This window comes from Microcaecilia unicolor, chromosome 7 (assembly GCF_901765095.1).
Source record: "Microcaecilia unicolor chromosome 7, aMicUni1.1, whole genome shotgun sequence".
NCBI classification, from domain to species: Eukaryota; Metazoa; Chordata; class Amphibia; order Gymnophiona; family Siphonopidae; genus Microcaecilia; species Microcaecilia unicolor.
Window position 1 is genome coordinate 79,110,861 of NC_044037.1, and position 24,589 is coordinate 79,135,449.

Consider the following 24,589-nt stretch of genomic DNA (forward strand, 5'->3'; position numbering starts at 1 on the left):
GTCATACAAATTTTGAACGGTAAACTTTTTTTTCAGACTTGGGTAAATTACTTGTAGAGATGCAATATTTTTTCTTAACCGGAAATGGCTGTCAAGGGCATGCAACTCTTCACCTGCTTATCGGAACAATAAAATGTAGAAGTTAGTGAACTGGAAGGATTGGTAGAAGAATGACAAATGGACTATTGGACAGGCAATGGATCAAAGAAGAATAAATCTTTTATGGAACTTGTAGACAAAAGCAACTTGTCATGATCCTTAATTGTCAATGGATGCAATTAGAACATTGCAGAGGCCATAGTAGTACTAAGCTAAAGTGTCCCATCATAGAAAGAACATAGAGATTGGTATTGAGACACCCAGGTCAGGACATACTCAGTTTCAGTAGTATTTGAGGAAGGGATCTACCATCGAAATACATGCAGGAGTTTATCTGTATTTGTGGTATGTGCAGTAGAGGGTGACCAAGTTTGTGGCTTTCAGTTCCAGCCAAAACCAAATCTGTGGCCAAAATTCGCCACTTAGTTTTGGCCGGAAGAGAAACCAAAACCATAGCCGTGTGCCATCCCCCCTCCCTCATTGCCATAGCCACAGTCACAAGCCTGTCCTTCCCAGGTCACCCTCCCCCAACAGAAAACTTGTCCCACAGGGCCCTCTCACAAACCTACCCATAGGCTCTTCCGGGCCTACTTTAGAAAAGCCCTGGTGGGCTAGTAGCCTCTTTGGAGCAGGAACAATCTTGCTCTTGCCCCCATCCACTGCATAGTGAAATGGCAGTCACAACTTTCTGTAGCAGCCTTGTGAGACTGCCATGGGAGGTCATGGACACCATTATGAAATTGGAAATGGCATGAGCAGGAGCAATTAGGGATTGCTCCTGCACATGCTGGAGAGTAATTTTTATGAAAGGTTGAAGAATGATCCAGCTCCCATGGTTAAAAATATGATTTCATCTGTATTGGAAATGACCAGGCTTTCAGTGTTTCATACCAACAAAGAGTTAGAGTTCTTGAAGGTTACCTATCCCAGGATGCCAGTTATTTATACATTACCCAAAATTCACAAGTCACTTATCTCACCCCCCCCCCCCCCCCCCCCCCCCCAGTTAGATTGATTGTTTTGGCAATTGGCTCTCTTTTGGAACCATTATCAGCTTTACCGACACATTACATAGATTATTTGTTCTATTAATTACATCATACATGCATGACTCTTCCCATGTCATTGAAATCTTGGAGAAAACAAATGAGGAAATTCTACTAGTCACAGTGGACATTTAATCCCTATACACCAACATCCCACAATTAGAAGCCATTATCAGGAAAACATTACAAAAAAAGAGAGAGCATTGTTAGAATCCCAATAGAGTTTCTGGTAGAACTGGCAAGTATTGCCCTACAAGAAAACCACTTCTGTTTTGAAAGCAATTACTATAAACAAATAAAGGCTACTGCAATGGGAGTCACTATGGTCCCATCAATCGCTAACCTATATGTTGCTGACTTTGAAAAGAAGAACATATATATATAGATTTATGTTATCGCTATATAGACAATATTTGTATCATCTGATGTGGAAGTGAGAATGAACTTATCACCTTCCATGAATGGCTGAATGAGAAAGATCCTAACTTGAAGTTCCAAATGAATTACGACAAGAATATTATAACTTTCCTAGATATAATGATCATATATGAGAAAGATTCAGTACTAGTCTATCTAGAAAGGATATAGATGTAAATAAGATGTTACAATATATGAGCTCACAGAGTCACAAAAGAGAGGGTAACAGCATACAAATGTCAACAGAAACACAAAGAGCAAACACTGGACCTTCAGGAAACAGAAAAATGTAATCCTTTATTCCAAAAGATGACCCGATATGGGCCATGTTTCAGCATACAAACGCCTGCCTCAGGGGCCAAAAAGATCCTATAGGTATAAACATATGAGATCAATCGAGCAATCAGGGTGTATTTCCTTATACCCTCGCATGTATGGTATAAATGAAGTGCCTCCACACTATAAGTGTATAGTACCTTATTGCTCGTGTTGCATGCAAATGCAAAGTAGTAAAGGAGTTTAAAACTTACCCAATATACGAGCTGTCATAGCCAGTCCTCAAAAAAGACTTTACCTTTCAGCCAGTGAGGGTTAAATGAATATGTTCTAATACAGAAGATGGATATTTATCAAGAACATGTTATGATGCAAAGGTTTGAAGAAAGAGGATATCCATCTTGACATATAAAAGACGGAATTGGCAGAACAGGATGAATAGATAGAAAGATCCTGTTAGATTGCAAACCTAATATACAGACTAAAGATAACAAACTGGTATGCACTTTTTTATGTTAAAATATCACATGAGATTGTGCAAATAATGCAAAAACACTGACCCATTGTCCAGGAGAGTCCTCATAAAAAATTTGAAAGATATGTTGGCACCATCAGCCCTTCTCACTAATCAGAGTAACAGCAGAACTAAGACAACTGGACATTTTCCCTGTGGCCAATGCTCAATGTGTGGGATTCATTTGAAAATTAAGACTTTCAAACACAAAAGCACTGGAGCGAACTATGCATTGAGACATTTCCCTAACTGTAAATCTTAAGGAATAATCTATGTTGTGATTTTCCCATATAAGCTGTACGTTGGGAAGACATTAAGACATTTGATATCTAGGATCAGAGAAGACAGACGTGCAATCAATTGTAAAGTAATATGGAAACCTTTGGTGGAACATTGTGAACAACACAATTATGGTTTGTAGCTATCAGCAAACCTTGTATTTCTTGGAGAGGAAATATAGATAAGCTATTATTATATGAAGAACAGAAATGTATATTTAAACTCAATATAGTAATGCCACATTGACTTAACCATGATGTAATGCATCTAGATTTTCAGAAAACATTTGATAAAGTCCCTCATGAGAGACTCCTGAGAAAATTAAAAACCTATGGGATAGGAGGCAATGTTCTATTGTGGATTAGGAATTGGTTGATGGATAGAAAACAGAGGGTAAGGTTAAATGGCCAATTCTCTCAGTGGAGGAGGGTGAATAGTGGAGTGTCCCATGGATCTGCACTGGAACCAAGTGCTATTTAACATATGTATTCAATGAGTTGGAAATGGGAATTGCAAGTGAGGTGATTCAATTTGCAGATGACACAAAAATATTTAAAGTTGCATACAGATTGTGAACAATTACGGTAAGAACTTAGGAAGTTAGAAGACTGGGCATCCAAATGGTAGATGAGATTTAGTGTGAACAAGTGTAAAGTGATGCAAATTGGGAAGAATAATCCAAATCATAGTTATCTGATGCTAGGTTCCACCCTAGGAGTCAGCACCTAAGAAAAAGATCTAGGTGTCAATTGTGAACAACATACTGAAATCTTCTGTCCACTGTATAGTGATGGCCAAAAAGCAAACAGAATCCTAGGAATTATTAAGAAAGGAATGGAAAATAAGACAAATAATATTATAATGATTTTGTGATGCACATTGGGAAGAAAAATCTGAATCATAGTTACCTTATGCTAGGGTCAGCACTCAAGAAAAAGACTTAGGTGTCATTGTAGACAATAAGCTGAAATCATCTGCCCAGTGTGCAGTGGCAGCCAAAAAAGCAAACAGGATGCTAGGAATTATTAGGAGAGGGATGGAAAATAAGACCAAAAATATTATAATGCATCTGTATTGCTCCATAGTGCAACCTCTCCTTGAGTATTGTGTTCATTTCTGGTTGCAGTATCTCAAAAAAGATATAGCAGAATTAGAAAAGGTTCAAAGATGCACAAGCAAAATGATAGAGAGGATGGAACTGCTCCCATATGAGGAACGGCTAAAGAGGTTAGGGCTCTTCAGCTTGGAAAAGAGACAGATGAGGGGCGATATGATTGAGGTCTACAAAATCCTAAGTGGTGTGGAATGGGTGGAGGAAAATCAATGTTGCACTCATTCAAAAAGTACAAAGACCAGGGGACACTCAATGAAATTGCATAGAAATACTTTTAAAACAAATATGAGGAAATATTTTTTTCACTCAAAGAATGGTTAAGCTCTAGAACTCATTGCTGGAGGATGTGGTAATGGTGGTTAGCATATCTGGATTTATAAAAAAGTTTGGACAAGTTCCTGGAGGAAAGGTTCATGGTCTGTTATTGAGATGGACATTGGGGAAGCTACTGCTTGCCCTGAGATTGGTAGAATGGAATGGTGCTACTAATTAGGTTTCTGCCAGATACTTGTGACCTAGACTGGCCACTGCTGGAAGCAAGATACTGGGCTGGATGGACCATTGGTCTGACCCAGTATAGATATTCTTATGTTCTGTATCACTCCATGGTACAACCACATCTTGAGTACTGTGTGCAATTCTGGTCACCGTATCTTTAAAAAGATAAAGCAGAATTTTTTGTTTTCTGCCATTTTCTAAAGAGAACGCCGACCTGGAGTGCTAGAAGGCAATATATCTTTGGTCGTTGTTTTAATTATTATACCAGACTGGGTTTTTTATGCTTGATATTTTGCTATTCAAATGACCCCTGACGCAGGCATTTTGTCTGCAGGGAAAATTGCAAGCAAATTTATATGTATGACTAACCTACATGTAACCTAATTGCTCTCTGGTTCAGCTTAGCCAACTCTCTGCTTCACTAACCATAGTTTCACTTTCCTCCAAAAGGCAGGAGAGCACCTTTCAAAACACAAGTCCTGTGACAATTAATTCCACAATCTAGGACTTCTTGTTAGAAATGCATGTGTCATCATACATGGTAACCTAATACTCCTAGTAACCTGCAACAGAAACTGTTGGAAGATCATACACCTGAAGTAGATCCCACAAATAAGGGGGAACCCCAAAAAACAAAGCTTGAGAAGGGTTTTATTTAGTCACTAAGAGGTCCTTTTACTAAGGTGCACCAACAGATTTACCTCCTGTTTACTAAGCCAAACTAGTGGCTGCCACGCGACAACGCCGACACAGCCCATTCAAAGTGAATGTGCTGTGCCGGCATTAGCATACCACCAGCTGTAGTGTGGCTTAGTAAACAGGGGAGTTAACCTGCTAAATGATAATGTGCCCCTAGGAATATAATAGGTGTCTTATCATTTAGCACATCATAAATCCATTAGTGCACCTTAGTAAAAGGACTCCTTATTTATTCATGCATTTATTAGGATTTATTTACTGCCTTTTTGAAGAAATTCACCCAAGATGGTGTACAGCAAGAATAAGTCGAACACAGATAATGGACAATTACAGCAGTAAAAATATTCTAAGAACATTATTTAGTATGGCATAATTTGCTACTTAAAATGTCAATACAATATGCAGTAAAACATTTTAAGAGACAGCATAGGGTATAGTCAAAGGTGGAACATATGATAAGATACAGTAACAGGTGTTGGAAAATAAGGAGTTTCATTTAAAGAAAGCTGTACCTGAAGTCATAAGGGTGTATGAATATAATCTCAGCTCAGGCAGGAGTGAATAAGCAAGTCCTGCTACAATATATACAGTTGGTGTTAGTCCTTGAATATTTATGCTTCTTCCATTAAAGAGTTCAACAGGTGGGAAAGGAAAAAGAGTTCGGAGAAGAGTCAAACTTTTCACCTGCTTCCTGAAGTAGAGATGGTTTTAAACTGTGTCTGAAGCTCTCTATTGGCAACCAGTGAAGGCTTTCCAGAAATGGAGACATATGATCTGTAGATTTTTTTAAAATTAGCAATTAGTAACTGTAACCTTTTTCAACTGATATTTTGGCAGCTGTTGTTACAAAAGCATGGATCAGGGTTGGCAAATCATCAGCCTCCAACAGCAAATTCATCCACCAAAGCAATCTCATACTTGCAAAGGAAGTCCTAACTATAGATGTTATTTGGTCCCTCAACAATAAATCTGCATCTAACAACACTCGTAAATTCTTTACAGCCTCCATCTTACACAAAGGAACATCACCTACAGATAGAAGAAAAAAATGTTGCATTTTCTACTTACCCATAAATAACTCAGTTTCCCTGGGTTAAGTTTTAACTCTACTTCCTGAAACTACTTAGAGATTTCCTCAAGACACCGCTTTACTACAGACATTGATTCTGATTGTGTCCAAACTTAATCCACGACTGTAGATCACCAGCAATAGGTGACAGGAGACTCCAAAATGTTCAATCACTTTAACTAAGGGACTCATATAAAGATTGAATAATAGGGGCAATAACACTCACCCCTGAGGCAATCCACAGGTCTACAGTTGAAAACCAGATTTAAAGCCTTCCCAAATTACATTCTGAGCACTAGCCATTAAAAATGATGACAGCCAAGAAAACACAATACCAGCCAACCCCAGATGTTAAAAAGTGTCTGCCACAATAAAGAACAATTAACTGTATGGAATGCTGCAGCAGGATTTTTAAAAAGGTAATAAAATACCCTTTCCCCAGTCCTTAATTAACTAATGCTCATTCAACAAAGAAACTAAGTCTCTGTCCCATGATACCATTTGGAAACTGGATTGCCTAGTATTAATGGCCCTATTAGCCTCTAGCAGTTGTCTGTATACACATTTTCAATAAACTTCCCCCACAAAGAGAATCACATATGCACAGAGGACAGAGGATGATCATCTAGGGGGTAATTTTTAGTGGTCTGTTGAATTCTTTTCCAGTTTACTGCTACTTTTTGTCAAGAGCAGATTTATTTTTTAGATGTTAACATATGTAGGGTGGGTAATAGAATTGATACCTCCACACATAGGAAATCTGTAGCGAGGAATTCTCTGCTTCACTTTAGTAGTTTCCATCCTTGTAAACTCAAAACAGGCCTCTTAGTTTGTCAATTTTTGCGCATTATGTGTATTTGCTCAATTGATGAGACTTTTGAGATGAATGCAAGTCAAATGGTGGAACATTTTTTTCAACAGGGCTATTCTACATGAGTGGTTAGAAAAGCGTATCTTCATGCCAAATACACACACAGAGAGATTTGCTATTGGGTTATAAACAGCAAGTGTCAGATGATAGATTGATAGTAGTCCTTCCTTATACAAGAAATGTTTCTGTAGTAACAAAACTATTTTACAATATTAGGAAATTTTGACCATCCACAATTATTTTCAACATATACCCAAGGCAGAACAATTGGTGAGACACATAAAGGAGATTGGATTATGTGAGATTGACAGAGTGTCAGGTGGAGCATTACAAGTGTGGGAGCTGACAGTAGTGTGTGTAAACTACTGAAGGTCCTCATTGGCAGTTAATTTTATTTATTTATTATTTATTTATTAGGATTTATTTACCGCCTTTTTGAAGGAATTAACTCAAGGCGGTGTACAGTAAGAATAGATCAAACATGAGCAATAGGCAATTACAGCAGTAAAAATATACAAGTAACAATACAAAATATGGCATGGTATACTACTTACCTTGCACTCTGATTTTACCAAGTGGTAATAGGATATCACTCTCTCAGCACATAAATTATCTTACTATTTAACTAACACCAGACCTCAACGCTACCAAGCTTGGCTATTCCGCAAGGAATACTTGCTCTCTTTATTATGTTCATTTGAGAGCGCCACCGCTTTTAAATTGGAGCTTTGTTGTTATCATTGGTCTTGTAATTTTTTATATATTTATTGACAAGAGCTCTCCTCAGCCAATGTAAAATAACTCAATAATGAGAAAAAAACATTGCTTGTTGAGTCTACCTGTCATGTTGAAACATTCATGCTGTAAGAGAGATATCTCATTTAAACCTTAGACAAAATGTGACATTCCATATTCCACTAGTTGTAATTTTCTATTCTGATATTGAACAACACTGGCTACCCCCCCCCCCCCCCCCCCCCCCGTTGTTATGTACTCCTCTTCAACATATTTTGCACTTATCTTGTGTGAATGTTCACCTCGTTACAAACCCTCCAACCGGTTGGGGTGTATTTCTCTGTGATGTCCCATTATGCCTCTTCATTTTTCATTCCACTACAACCATTATTCTTCTACAAGCACGTCTAGTTTCGCAATCTTTGTTGCTGCTTCAGGAAGAGTTTTTTTCGGTAATGCAATTTTCTGCTCCAAGATGGTTGCAGGTTTTTAAACTGACGTTGACCAAGTTCCAGCCAATCCTGAGTGGAAAGTCTTTTAAAGGGCCCTTGTCTTTTAATAGAATGCCTTCCATTCTACATTTCTATTAAGGCCATGCACGATTGTTTTATATTGAAAAATAAATTTTTGTTCTTTTTGCCATAATCATTGACGAAACCAGCAGAGAAAGCATATTCGGAGGATAACCCCTTTCAATAATGTGTATTTCAAATATTCAGTTTTTACGCATTAAGGTTAAGAAAGAATATAATAATTTAGTTGCTAAGGAAGCTTTTTCTTGTATACATTCTCAAACATCTCTTTACTATGCTGAGAGTAACAAATCTAGCCATCTACTTGTTCAATATTTTAAATTTAAACAAGATAGGTCTAGAATTACTCAGATAACAGATTCATCAGATATTATACATACCACGGATCCTGATATAGCCTTTCAGTTTCAGAGTTTTTATAAGAATTTATTTAGTCCTGAAATCAATTTCTCACCCTCTTCGTTTCATAGTTTCACTGAGTATTTGACCCCTCCTACTATTCCTCAGAACTTATTGAATTCTCTTGATCAAGATATCACTGAAGCGGAAATACTTTCAGCTTTGAAATCATTTCCAAAAAATAAGTCTCCAGGAAACGAGGGGCTTAATGTTTTATTTATTTATTTGTTACATTTGTATCCCACATTTTCCCACCTATTTGCAGGCTCAATGTGGCTTACGTGAGTACCTTAGAAGCGATCGCCAATACTGGTATGAACAAATACAGAGTGAGGTTGTGGTAAAGTAAAGGTCATGTGTGACAGACACATTGGGGAATCATAAGGAGGAAGAGTTAAGCTAAGTCCAATACGAGTTAATGTTGAATTCTATTTAGCTTTTTCAGACATTCTTGTACCCAAACTTCTCCAGTTATATAATCTTTTTCTAACGGAAGACTCTTCTAAAGGTTCTTTTCTAGAATCTACAATTATAGTAATTCCTAAACCTTATAAAGATCACAATAAAGTAGAAAATTATAGGCCCATATCTCTTATTAACACTGATAATAAAATATTCGCTAAAATTCTTGGCTCTAGACTCCAAAAAAGTCTCCCTATTATTATTCATAAAGATCAAAATGGATTTACTCCCCTATGTCTCCCAAATGATAATTCTCGACGTTTTTGGAATATCTTGTCAAATGCTCGTCATTTTCATGACTCTTTAATTATAGTTTCCTTACATGCAGAAAAAGCATTTGACAGAATTGAGTGGCAGTATCTGTTTTATACCATGAGATGGTTTGGTATTGGTGAAAGATTTATAAACATGGTTAATATTCTTTATGATAATCCACTAGCTACTATAGTGGTCAATGGCAATGTATCTAAACCATTTCCCCTAAAAAGGGGAACCAAAAAAGGTTGCCCTCTCTCACCACTTCTTTTTAACATTGCTTTAGAACCTTTGGCAATGGCAATTAGGCATAATTCTGAAATTTTGGGTGTACATATTGGTATTGATGAATTTAAACTACCATTAAATGCTGATGATATCCTTCTGTATACAACATTAAAATCCCTACCTACTCTTTCACTTCTATAGAATCCTTCTCTTTACTGTCTGGTTATTAGATAAAATAGAATAAATCAGCGGTTTTGTCCTTATCTCCTTCTGTTCAGAAGCATCATATTTCTTCCTTTCCTTTTAAATGGGAGCCTAATAGGATAAAATACCTGGGAATTTGGTATGGTAAAACTGTAGATCACTCTTTACAATTAAATTCTGAAGCTCTACTATCTATAGTAGACTCTACTCTAGATAGATGGAATCCATTTTATCTTTCATGGTGGAGTAGGGCTGAGGCAATAAAATTGGTTCTTACTCCAAAATTAAATTATGTCTTCAGCATGGTACCTTTTCCATTCCCTTCTTCGCTATATAAGAAAATAGAAAGTAAAATTTCTAGGTTTTTATGGCAGCGTAAACCCCCTAGAATTGCTCTTCAAAAACTTAAATTGTATAAGTCTAATGGTGGTATCAACTTCCCAGATTTTAAATCTTATCATCTGGCATTCAGATTGTCACAGGCTATATATTGGTTTCATGAGGATAATCGTCATAATCTCCCTAGATGGCTTGACTTTGAGAAGCATTTAAGTTCCCCTTTTCCTCTTCATCTTCTTCCTTCGAAAGATGCATTTCCATATCCCACTGGTATGCATTTAATTAAAGCTACTGCAAAGCTAATCACCACTATGAGAAAAATATTTATTCACCACTATGAGAAAAAATATTTAAAATGTATGTTACTTTTTCTGATATTAGTATTTGGTTTAATTCATCCATTAAATTAAGTAATTCTACTTTAAACTGGCTACTGTGGCAGGAAAAAGGTATATGGTCATTATCTCAAATTACTGAATGTAATGTTGTGACTTCTGCTCAATCTGCTTGTCTACAATGTAATTTAACTACACTTGATGCTGATTCTTGGCTTTCCCTCTCTAATATCTATCAAAATTTGTTGCAAACCACGGGTGGTCAGTCAGATGCTGCTAATCTTACTACTTTTTGCCGTACTATGCTAATGGATAATAGGAAAGCATCGAGAATGTACAAATGTATACATGACTACTACTACTACTACTACTATTTAGCATTTCTATAGCGCTACAAGGCGTACGCAGCGCTGCACAAACATAGAAGAAAGACAGTCCCTGCTCAAAGAGCTTACAATCTAATAGACAAAAAATAAAGTAAGCAAATCAAATCAATTAATGTGTACGGGAAGGAAGAGAGGAGGGTAGGTGGAGGCGAGTGGTTACAAGTGGTTACGAGTCAAAAGCAATGTTAAAGAGGTGGGTTTTCAGTCTAGATTTAAAGGTGGCCAAGGATGGGGCAAGACGTAGGGGCTCAGGAAGTTTATTCCAGGCGTAGGGTGCAGCGAGACAGAAGGCGCGAAGTCTGGAGTTGGCAGTAGTGGAGAAGGGAACAGATAAGAAGGATTTATCCATGGAGCGGAGTGCATGGGAAGGGGTGTAGGGAAGGACGAGTGTGGAGAGATACTGGGGAGCAGCAGAGTGAGTACATTTATAGGTTAGTCGAAGAAGTTTGAACAGGGATGCGAAAATGGATAGGGAGCCAGTGAAGCGACTTGAGGAGAGGGGTAGTATGAGTAAAGCGACCCTGGCCGAAGATGAGACGAGCAGCAGAGTTTTGAACCGACTGGAGAGGGGAGAGGTGACTAAGTGGGAGGCCAGCAAGAAGCAGATTGCAGTAGTCTAAACGAGAGGTGACAAGGGTGTGGATGAGGGTTTTGGTAGAGTGCTCGGAAAGAAAGGAGCAGATTTTACGGATGTTGTAAAGAAAGAAACGACAGGTCTTGGCAATCTGCTGGATATGAGCAGAGAAGGAGAGAGAAGAGTCAAAGATAACCCTAAGGTTTCGAGCTGAGGAGACAGGGAGAATGAGAGAGCCATCAACAGAAATAGAAAATGGGGGGGAGCGGGGAGGTGGGTTTGGGGGGGGAAATGAGAAGCTCGGTTTTCACAAACCCCTGTCTTGAGCTCCAACATAGATGGGAGTTGGAATTGTTCTGTCATGATAAAATTGATTGGCTAACCTTTTGGTCTAAATCCAATAGACCTTCTTTCTCTGCTGGTATAACACAATCATCATTTTTTGTTCTTCATAGAGCTTATTGGACTCCTTTCAAAGTGTCTAAACTAACCAGATCAACATCTCCTACAAAATGTTGGTCTTGTTCTGCTCCTGTTGGTCACCTGAAGCATCTACTATTTGAATGTTCCCATGTGTCCACCTACTGGAAATTAATATGGAAAAGAATATGTTCAATAATTCCCTTCTCCTCGCCTGTTGGTTTGACATATGATGTGATAATACTTTGTTCTTCAACCCCTAAACTTACACATGAGGATCAATATCAAAAACCTTTTGATATAATGATGGCTCTAGCCACTCATCTTACAGTATTTCATTGGAAAAATAATTTGCATTTGAACATTTTGTGAATGGTGCAGTCATCTATGAAGAATCTGCAGCTTTTAAATTTCATCAATTGCCTACTTTTAAGAAGCATTGGGCTCCTTTTGATCATTACATCAAAACATCAGCATCTCCTAGAGATTAGATTTTTATATTTATACTTAAATTGTCACATTTATCTATATGTAATGCATTTGGTTTTGTTGTTGTATGTTATATTGGTTTACATTTCCTTGAAAACTCAATAAAAATGATTAAAAAAAAACCTTTCATACCTTTTGTCTCCCATCATCCCCATAGTCTTATTCTTCCTCCATGAGCATTCCTTCTCTGGCTTGTTCTCCTTCCCATCATCTCCTCTCTAGGTGTATAAGCATCACCATACTGGGGCAGACCAAAATTCATCAAGCCCATTATCCTGTTTACAACAGTGGCCAATCCCAGTCACAAGAAGTTGCAATCCCAAAAAGTAAAATAGATTATCACAGGAATAAGCAGTGGATTTCCCCAAGTCCATCTTAATAATGATTTGTGGACTTGTCTTCCAAGAACTTGTCCAAACCTTTGTGAAACACTACTATGCTAACCACTTTTAACACATACACTGGTCATGAATTCCAGAGCTTAATTATATAGTTGAGTTAAGAAGTATTCAAATATACTAATTAGATCTCTCATATTACTAATAATTTCCTCTAACCTACGCTAGTGACCTCCACATCCCTAATTTTTGCAAAGCACAACAGCAGTAGACACAACATTATCTCCATATTACCATTGTTTTTGTTTTTGTATACAGTCCACTGAATTCATCTTGTTGAATCAGAAGTGCATGCTTTGGAGGAGAGAAAGAGAAGGTCTGGTATCTCAGAGATAGATGGAATCTGGTTTCCAGCTGCAAACCAACCTGGTCCTACATCTTGCAGCTGCAATCTTGAGCTGCTGAGATCCATCAGAAGCTTTGGCAATTCTTCATGATCTGATATTTGATAAAACAAGTTCCAAAAGCACTCCACTTGCCCTTCTCTCTTTGGTGGCTGGTTGGATGGAAAACAGCAAACATAAGAAAGAAAATGTGAAAACGAACTGTTATGTAGTTGATTTTCTTTCTGTCCAGACTAGTATTCTGCCTGTCTGCCTGATGTTTTTAAATGTATGATGATTTAGTAAAGTCTTTCCCAGTTTGAGGTGCAGGATTTGGTAGGAAGGATGGATGTTTGCTGCTGGGCTGCTTTTGCTCTACTTCCCACATTAAAGTTCAGCACATGTAACCTTAGAATGTGTCTGTGTAATGGAGGAGAGGGTTAAGTCTCTTGGGAATTAACGGTCTACCTTGAAGGTCAGGACAATATACCATACTTCTGCTTACAAGATAGTTATTGAAATATGTCTAAAACATTTATGTCTTTTCTGTAATCCTTAACCCTCTGGGGCTTACTCAATGTCACTCACATACCTGTTACTGAATCTTTGATATTTTCTTTGTAACTGTTAAGAAAATATCAAAAGAGATGTACAAGGAGTTTACTCAACAAGCTGCTTCTTCTGCTAATCTTCAGTATCCCCATTGTATAAGGAAGAGTGACAGGTCTTGGCTGCTTCACTTTCCTAAACTTTGTCAGAAAATCTAAAAACTTTTGTCAAAGAATTGTGGGTGCTTTGTTAGTTGGGCAGATTCTGTTTGCCACTTTTTTCACCATTCTGTCAGCTCTGGGTACTGTTTTCATTGGTTCACAGGCATGTTCATCAATATCCTTTCTGAGCTTTACTAGTTTTCTTTCTTTACTATTCTCTGTTATGCTAGTAGAGGTCCTTCATCCCTAAATGCTTCTATCCCCTTGTTCTTCCTTTTCTGGAAACACATAAGAACTTAAGTTCTGACTTACTGGATAATGGCCATGCAGAGCCAGCTGCACCATTAAAAGACCACAAAAGAATGTTGGTACCTACCTATCTTTGGTATGTATCATCCACAAAAACCAGGCCAGATCAGGATTCTGTTTCATTCCAGTGCTCAATTTCAAGGAATCTTACTCAACAATGTGATGCTTTCTGTGCCTGATATGATTAACAGTTTATTAGGAGTCTTGATTTACTTCAGAAAGGAACCTATTGCCATAACACCGGATATCCAGCAAATGTTCTACTGCTTTGTCGTATACCAGACTAGAAACAAATTGAGATTCCTGTGGTACTAGGATAACATCATCAACTATATACTGTGGTATACTTGGATTTCAGCAAAGCCTTTGACACGGTTCCGCACAGGCGACTGATAAATAAATTGAGTGCCCAAATTGGTTGAATGGTAGGAGACAGAGAGGGGCATAATCGAACAAAAACGCCTATCTACATGGGCGTTTATCTCCGAGAACGGGTACGTGAAGGGGAGGGCAGAAGCGTATTTTCAAAAAAATGGACGTTTTTGAGCTGGGTGTTTGTTTTTTTTAACAATAATGGAAACTAAAAACGCCCAGCTCAAAAACGTCCTAGTCCAAGCCATTTGGTCATGGGAGGGGCCAGGATTCGTAGTACACTGGCCCCACTGATATGCCAGGACACCAACTGAGCACCCTAGGTCAGTGCGGTGGACTTCAGAAAAAGCTCCCACATGCATAGCTCCCTTACCACGGGTGCTGAGCTCCCAACCCCCCTCCCCCAAAACCCACTACCCACAAATGTACAACACTACCATAGCTCTTAGAGGTGAAGGGGGCACCTACATGTGGGTACAGTGGGTTTTGGAGGCCTCCCATTTACCAGCACAAGTGTTACAGGTGGGGGGGATGGGCCTGGGTCCACTTGGCTGAAGTACACTGCGGTACCTACTAAAAGTGCTCCAGGGACCTGCATACAAGCAGGCCTCTAGAACTTGTTGCTGCTATATAACTTTGGCACACCAGTTTACACCTGAAGACTAATCCCTCCGAAAACGTCCTTTGTTGGAATAAGCACGTTTACTCACAGTTAACTGCAGATCAGAGGTTGTGCCCCACTTGCAACGAGTCTCCCCAGTGCTGAGATTAGCAGTAGGTCAGAGCTGGCAGAATGCTGTACAATGCCCTCTTTCAGCCACATTCAAGGTAAGAACTAAGTTCTCTAACGTGGCTAACACATGAAGGGATCTAAAACTGGCTTACAAAAATGGCCACTACCTCATGGACTACCGGAAACAAAACTGGACACACTCTGACTCAGTAGGCAGGGGGAAAAGCACCATGGGAGAAGAGCCTACCAACTACCAACATCGTGAGACTGTAACACAATCTAATGAAATCACGGAGCCCAATACCCTACACCCACCACAATGCAATGCTGATGTGACCCTGTAGTGCACCCGAGAGCCACATCTGACCCAGGGAAAGACTGTCACAGGATAGAACACATTCTGCTGTCATGGAGGTGGGTACGGCATTTGAGGCTGGCATGGAGGCTGGAAAAAAGTTTTTAAAGTGGGTTTTTTTTGGTGGGAGGGGGTTTACTGACCACTGGGAGAGTCTGGGGAGGTCATCCCCAATTCCCTCCAGTGGTCATCTGGGCAGTTGGGGCACTTTTTTGGGACTTGTTCGTAAAAAAAAGGGTCCAAAAAAAGTGACCCAAAATCGCGGCAAAAACGCCTTTTTTTCGATTATCAGCTAAAGACACCCATCTCTCCTCGGCTGATAACCACGCCCCAGTCCCGCCTTCACCACACCTCCAACACGCCCCCATCAACTTTATTTGTTTCCGAGACGGAGTGCAGTTGGAAACGCCCAAAACTGGCTTTCGATTATACCGATTTGGGCGCCTTTGCGAGAAAAACGCCCATCTCCCGATTTGGGTCGAAATATAGGCGTTTTTCTCTTTCAAAAATAAGCAGGTTAGTGTAGTGGTAAATAGAGCTTGCTCTGAAGAAAAGGATGTCGTCAGTGGAGTACTGCAAGGATCGGTCCTGGGGCCGACTCTTTTTAACGTCTTTGTGAGCGATATTGTGGAAGGGCTGTCCGGGTAAGGTTTGTCTATTTGCGAATGATATTAAACTCTGCAACAGGGTGGACACCCTGGAGCGTGTGAATGACATGAGGAAGGACCTAGTGAAGCTAGAGGAATGGACCAATATTTGGCAACTAACAGGCTTATTTTCGAAAGTGATCGCCGGCCATCTTCCGACATAAATTGGGAGATGGCCGGCGATTTCTCAAAAGCGGTCAAATCGGTATAATCGAAAGCGGCTTTTTTGACAGCATCGCCACTTTCCCGTCGCCTCGCCAGCGAAGGTTCAAGGGGGCGTGTCGGCGGCATAGCAAAGGCGGGGCATGGGCGTGGCTACCAGATGGCTGGCTTTCACAGATAATGGGAAAAAAAGCGGCGTTCATCAGTATTTCACCAAGTTTACTTAGTCCTTTTATTTTCATGACCAAGCCTCAAAAAGGTGCCCCAACTCACGAGATGACCATCGGAAGGAATCGGTGATGACCTCCCCGTACTCCCCCAGAGGTCACCAACCCCCTCCCACACTAAAAAACACAATTATAAACATATTTTGTCAGCCTGTATGCCAGCCTCAAATGCCGTACCCACCTCCATGACGGCAGATATGTTCTCTCCTCTGACAGCCTTTCCCTGGTTGTGATGTGGCTCACGGGTGAGTGTGACACCTTTTCTGTTAGGTGCACTGCAGAGTCACATCAGCAATGCATTGTGGTGGGTGTAGGGTAGTGGGCTCTACTCCCATGGTGCTTTTCCCCCTGCTAACTGGGTCAGAGTGTGTCCAGTTTTGTTTCCGGTAGTCCATGAGGTAGTGCCATTTTGTAAGCCAGTTTTAGATCCCTTTCATGTGTTACCCACGTTAGAGAACTTAGTTCTTACCTTGAATGTTGCTGAAAGAGGGCATTGTACAGCATTCTGTCAGCTCTCACCTACTGCTAATCTCAGTACCAGGGAGACTCTTTGCCAGTGGGGCACAACCTCTGATCTGTAGTAAACTGTGAGTAAACGTGCTTATTCAAATAAAGGACTTTTTCAAAGAGATTAGTCTTCAGGTGTCAACTGGTGTGCCAAGGTTATACAGCAGCAACAAGTCCAAGAGGCCTGCGTGTATGCAGGTCCCTGGAGCACTTTTAGTAGGTACCGCAGTGCACTTAAGGCAGGCAGACCCAGGCCCATCCCCCCCTACATGTTACACTTGTGCTGGTAAACGGGAGCCCAACAAAACCCACTGTACCCACATGTAGTTGCCCCCTTCACCCCTAAGAGCTACGGTAGTGTTGTACATTTGTGGGTAGTGGGTTTGGGGAGGGGTTGGGTGGTTCAGCACCCAAAGTAAGGGAGCTATGCATGTGGGAGCTTCTTCTGAAGTCCACTGCAGTGCCCCCTAGGTGACCAGATGGTGTCCTGGCATGTCAGGGGGACCAGTGCACTACAAATGCTGGCTCCTCCCACGACCAAATGCCTTGTATTTCGCTGGGTTCGGGATGGCCGGCATTTTTTTCCATTATCGCTGAAAAACAAAACCGGCGATCTCAAACCCGGCGAACTTTGGCATTTGGCCGGCCTACACCGTATTATCGAAAAAAATGGCTGGCCATTTTTTTTGATAATACGGTTGTGGCCAGCTGTTGCGCCGCCGCCAAAATAGATCGCCGGCGATCTATTTCGCCGGTGATGTTCTATTATGCCCCTCCACGGTTTAATCCCAAAAAATGCAGGGTCACACACTTGGGTCGCAAGAATCCGAGGGAACGGTACAGTATAGGGGGTGAAGTGCTTCAGTGTGCGAAGGAAGAGCGGGACTTAGGGGTGATTGTTTCTGATGACCTTAAAGCTTTCAAACAGGTAGAAAAAGCGACGGCCAAAGTCAGAAGGATATTTGGGTGCATAAAGAGAGGCATGACCAGCAGGAAAAAGGAGGTGATAGTGCCATTGTATAAGTCTCTGGTGTAGCCTCATATGGAGTACTGCGTGCAGTTCTGGAGACCGCACCTATGGAAAGATATAAACAGGATGGAGTCGGTCCAGAGGGCTGCTATGAAATTAGTAAGCGGTCTTCAATGCAAAAATTATAGGAACAGGCTTATGAACCTCAACATGTATACGCTGGAAGAGAGGAGGGAGAGAGGAGACATGATAGAAACGTTTAAATACCTCAAGGGCATTTATGTACAGGAAGAGAGCCTTTTTCAAATGAAGGAGAGCTCTGGAATGAGGGGGCATATGGAAAAGTTAAGAGGGAATAGGCTTAGGAGTAATCTAAGGAAGTATTATTTCACAGAAAGGGTGGTGGAAGCGTGGAATGGCCTCCCGGTGGAGGTGGTGGAGTCGAGGACTGTTCCAGAATTTTAAAAGGCATGGGATAAGCATGTGGGATCGCTTAGGAACAGGAAGTATTAGGGGTTACAGAGGATGGGCAGACTGGATAGGTCATGTGGCCTTTATCTGCCATCATGTTTCTATGTTTCTAACTAGGAGCTTGTGGAACCCAAATTAAGAGTTCACATGTTTGTTAATAGTCCATCACCTTAAGGCAAACTATGGCTTAGAAAGAGAGCCCAAGAAGGAAAAATAGAGTATGGCATGGATGCCAGACACTTCATCAAAAGAGACTTATGTTGATGATGGTTTGAAGCTCTTACATCATGTAGAAGAAGCCATTGAATTGTTAAAGAGAACACAAGCAATGTTGGCAGAGGCCAATCTGAGACTTCATAAAGTAATCTCCAGCAGTCTAGAAGTAATGAGATCATTTCCTACGATCTAAGAGTAAACACCTTGGCCAATTCTCCCTTAACCTCTACAGGCCACATAGGAATTCACTTTCTCAGTTCCATGAGGTCCTTTTCATTTCAATCATTTTGATCTCCCTAACTCATTCTTACAGCTCGCCCTTTGTAGTAATAATCTCTTTGTTATATACTTAAACCATGCTTTCATGTTTCGTATACATGAATGAGGCCCAATCAGTGTTCACCCATTTGTAACACAGTGAGAAAGGTAGCTTACATGCACGTCTGAGCTCTGGGAATGACTCCTTGTGAACTTTCCTATTTGCTCTTAATTCTGAGCCAGGGTCAGCCCTCCATCTCTCCCCCGTGGGCTGTGATAGAGAGTCCGTCTTCCTAGCATACCTTTGTGATCAGCAGCTGTTCTAGGGGCTGATATATATACATACATATATTCTTGACTAGTCTTCGGGAGTCCTCAGCTCAGAACAAAATTTTAAAAGAAAGACATCTTCCCTGCTATATAACATATAATAAAAATGGACCTTTTTTTTAAGGAATGAGGAGGCATTGTATTTGCATGACAACTATATAGGACATACCGTAGACTCCATTGCATTGATAAACTCTCTTAGAGTATGGTAAAGGCCATTTCATTTTTATTTTAATTATAATGAATCATTCATTAAATGAAAATAATCCTCACTGAGATATTGGCTGTACATACAATTTTCTTTCTGTTAGGAACTACTTTATAGCCAATCTAATTTTATATAGTCCATGCCCATTTTATTAGCATATTATTTTTGCAGCTTATTCAGTCAGTCAGTCAGCTGTGATCTCTTTCACTAGATAAAATGATATAATTTCTCCTGTTGTGGATGCTACATTGGTTCCAATTTATGCGCAGATAAAAGCAAGTGAAATGTTTTTATCACAGAACTATGTTTTGTATCTCTGTATTAGCATCACTGATAAATATTTTTCGGTACTACAGTGGAACAGCCCAAACAGCCATTCAGCATAAACTAAACACGAAAGCATGAAGCAGAGTCACCATGAAGAGAATATGAAAAGATTTAGATAATTAATGAACTAACTAAGCCTTAGAATGTCAACAGTTATATTACTTCTTATGAGGAAAGATCATATTTACCTAAATGATTTTTCTCAATGCTTGGTATTTGAATATTTTCAGGCGTTTAATTTAAAGTAAGATATGGCACAAAGAATGTAACATGGATAGCAATTGTGTAAAATATGCGGTCAAATTGGAATAAGTTGAATTTCAGCTTGATTTGACTTTGACTAATCTTCATATTTTCCCTTATTTCATCATTTTTACTGGGGAAGTTCAGCAAAATGGCCATGAGTGTGTAAGAGGAAAATTTCAACAAGATACAATGCAGTCACTGTGAATTCACTAGCTCATGGGAACTAGGAAGGTGAATTTGTTAGTATGCGTTCAGTTCGTCTAACCATGCCTGAAGGCTGCCCTAAAGTTATGAAATCTGACAAAAATAAAAATGTAAAACACTCATGGCCCTCACTCCCTTCGGAGGATAATTTTATAGCAGGATGCTTAGGTTAAATGAGCAGGAAGGCACCTATTTTGGCACAATTTTATAAAGAGACATAGGAACACAAATCAACAACAATAACACCTACATTCAAGTTGTGGATATTACGTCTGCTTGAGATCAGGGATACATTTATTTATTTGGATTTAGCTCATACCTTTCTTAGTAGTAGCTCAAGGTGAGTTACATTCAGGTACACTGGGTATTTCTCTGTGTCTGGAGGGCTCACAATCTAATTTTGTAATTGAGGTAATGGAAGATTAAGTGACTTGCCCAAGATCACAAGGAGCAGCAGTGGGATTTCAATCGTCCACCTCTGGGTGTCAGGGCTGGTATTCCAACCAGTAGTTGTGTAATATGATTCTGCACACAGTCCACCTAAACTACACCCTATGCACACATAGGGCTAGGTACTGTACACCACCTTGGGTGAATCTCTTCATATAGGTGATTAATAAACCCCAATAAATACATTTTATATATGGTAAAAAAAAATCAGTGCCTATAAAAGCTCTATTCTATAAACCACTTGTAAAGTTTTACGCAGTTTGTAGAATAGCGTTTACGTCTGAGAATCACGCCTAACTTTAAGCATGGGCATTTGCACCAACTGAAATGTGGTACAAATGTATGCGCCTAAATTAGGCGTGTATCCCTTTTATTTTATAGCAACACATGTAAATTTTAAGAATGCCCAAGATGTCCATGACCCGCCCATTTCAGTGCCCCCTTTTCAGGTTGTGTATAAATTATAGGCACAGATCCCATGCCTAAATTTACACACTTAGGGGTCCTTTTACGAAGCAGCAGTAAAATGGGGCCTGCACTGGCATTGGTACATGTTTTTGATGTGTGCCGAGGCCCCCTTTTACAGCAGATATCAGAGTTACAAGAAGTCTGTGGGACTTTAGTTAAAGATAAAATTGTTACTTCAAAGAATACATGAAAAATGGAATATATGGAAAATCGATTGAGGAAGAACATTTTTAGATTTTTGAATTTCCCAAAGTCCCCATTAATTTCCCCCATGGTAAATAAGTATTTTCTGAAAATTCTTAAGTTTCCAGCTGAGATACTGCCACCTTTAGTAAGAGCTCAATACCTGTTTTTTGCCAGGTAGTAAAACCGGAACTGATTTCCAAGTGGCAAATTTGACTGACCTTTTGGAATCATTATCTCTGGAACTTGTAACCCAAAGAACCACCCTTTTGGTGAATTTTGCACTTGACCTGATAGGGATACAGTCTTAAAATTATATTTTAGTTATATGGATTGTGAATTTATGGATTCTAAGATTTAAATATTTCCTGACTTATCAAGGAATACCCAGAGATGGCATTAGGAGTTTTTGGCATTACGCCCCTGGGCACAGGCTCTGGGTATGGATTTTGTACTTCATTTTCCTTGTACTTGCTGCTTGATTTACCCAAATAATTCTTATATCTTTAGTGAACCCAGATAATTGCTGGAATTAGTAGTTTCAAATGAAGAATTGAAAGTGCAAACATGACAGCCTATAAGAAATTTGGGACAGTTTTGTACTGTTTTGGGATCTTACCAGGTACTTGTGACCTGGATTGACCTCTGTTGGAAACAGGATACTGGGCTTGATGGACCTTTGGTCTGTCCCAGTATGGCTGCGGTATCTGCTTGATTTTGGTGTTTTCTCTTGATATGTTTATTTCCTTTAATACTTTCTATATATCTTGGCTCCTTTTTCTTCTATTGTGGACGTAATATAAAGTTATTTCTTCTTTTTAGAAGATGGAGTTTCCCTTTGCCTGTTCTAAATGTAATTTCTATTGTTTTCTCAGTTGCATTTTTTGTGATGTAATTGTATAATTTGAATATTGTAATAAATAAATAAAGTATAATTTATAAAAACACAAGCTTAGTAGGATTTTTTTTTTAAGTTGATGAGCACCAGTCCTCCCTGTGTATGCAACCGCTGTTTGCGATGCTGTCCATATAGATGGCCGGCGCCATTCGATTATGCCCCTCACGTAACCCCTAGATCAGGGGTGGACAACCTTGGTCCTCGAGGTCCACAACCCATTTGGGTTTTCAGGATTTTCACATTAAATATTCATGAGATCTATTTGGATACGATAGAGGCAGTACATGCAAATAGAACTCATGCATATTCATTGGGGAAATCCTGAAAATCCAACTGGGTTGCAGCCCTCGAAGATTGAGGTCACCCACCCCTACCCTAGACCTTCTGCCCTTCTTACTTGAGCATCTTATCCTAACTATAGGCCCAAAAGAGGGCAAGAGTGGTCTCCAAGCATTCCTGATCCACCGTACACACTCAAAACCTAAGGAAAAATAGGGTACCTCAAAATAATTCAAACCAAAAGAAAAATCTCTGCACCATCCCCCTCTAAAATTCAGGCTGGAGTAGATCTGGGTCTGATTACTTACATTTTTGGAGTCTATGGATAGTCAAGTGGAATTCTTTCAGGGTTGTGGAACCATTAAGTGCCTCTAATTCAATCTCAGGAACTCACAATAAATTAATATCCTTATTACTGCCCTTTTCTTGCCGGAATAGATTTTTCTAGTAGCGTTGGAAAACACTATTAATTAATCAAAATGAGTGCTGTCTGACCCCATCATTGTCTTTGAGGACTGCTATGTTTCTGTTCTCTTCCTGTGTCTTAATCATTCTAGCCAGTAATTTGCCTGACCTGTTCCCATACTCTTATCTTTGATGTTTCCAGTATTGTAATGAAATGTGGGCCTGTGAGTTCAGTAAGTTAAGTGAAGTTTGAATTGTAACATAATTGTCTTTATTTCTGGTTGATGGACTAGAGACTAATTGGTTTGTGGCTTTGCAAAGTTGCTTTTCCAATAGTAAGGATTCATTTATCATTTTTCCCCCTTGGCTGACATATGGAATAATTTTCTCCTCCAGGCCTACTTTTGCTGTTTCCCAAAATAAAAAGTTTCTCACAGTGTTTTGCGTTGAAAATAGCAAATACAAGATGAACTCATCAGTGATCAGTAATGTTTGTTATAAAACATATGGAAACTAACTTCGGGGGTGTTTTATTAAAGTGTGTTCAGTTTTTACACCTAATGTACCTTAACAGGAAAAATCAATACACGTTAGGCGTAACGGCTGTGTGTTAATTGTTGAGGATGTGTACTGCACGTCCTCTACAATTAACAGATGGACATGTGCATTAGCGTGTGTAGCATCTGGTTACTATTAGCACAATGGAAGCTAGCACATGCTAATTACCATGTGCTCAATGCATTATACATTAAATGCCCATTTCCATGACCTACCTAGTTCCTGCCCCCCTAACACCATATGCAGCTAATGCATAAATTAACACACACAAACAGGCTTATTTTCGAAAGAGAAGTGCGCCCATCTTTCAACAGAAATCGCAAGATGGGCGTCCTTCTCACAGGGTCGCCCAAATCGGCATAATCGAAAGCCGATTTTGGGCATCTTCAACTGCTTTCCTTCGCGGGGACGACCAAAGTTCATGGTGGGGTGTCGGAGGTGTAGCGAAAGCGGGACTGAGGCGTGCCTAACACATTGGCGTCCTCGACCGATAATGGAAAAAAGAAGGGCGTCCCTGAAAAACACTTGGATGACTTTACTTGGTCTTTTTTTTTTCTTACGGCCAAGCCACAAAAATGTGCCCTAAATGACCAGATGACCACCAGAGGGAATCGGGGATGACCTCCCCTTACTCCTCCAGTGGTCACTAACCCCCTCCCACCCTCAAAACAAATTTAAAAAAATATTTTTCCAGACTCTATGCCAGCCTCAAATATCATACCCAACTCCATGACAGCAGTATGCACGTCCCTGGAACAGTTTTAGTGAGTGCAGTGCACTTCAGGAAGGCAGACCCAGGTCCACCCCCCCTACCTGTTACACTTGTGGTGGTAAATGCGAGCCCTTCAAATCCCACCAGAAACCCACTGTACCCACATCTAGGTGCCCCCCTTTACCCATAAGGGCTATGGTAGTGGTGTACAGTTGTGGGGAGTGGGTTTGGGGGGGGCTCAGCACACAAGGAAAGGGAGCTATGCACCTGGGAGGAATTTATGAAGTCCACTGCAGTGCCCCCTAGGGTGCCCGGTTGGTGTCCTGGCATGTCAGGGGGACCAGTACACTACGAATGCTGGCTCCTCCCAAAACCAAAGGGCTTGGATTTGGTCATTTCTGAGATGGGCATCCTCGGTTTCC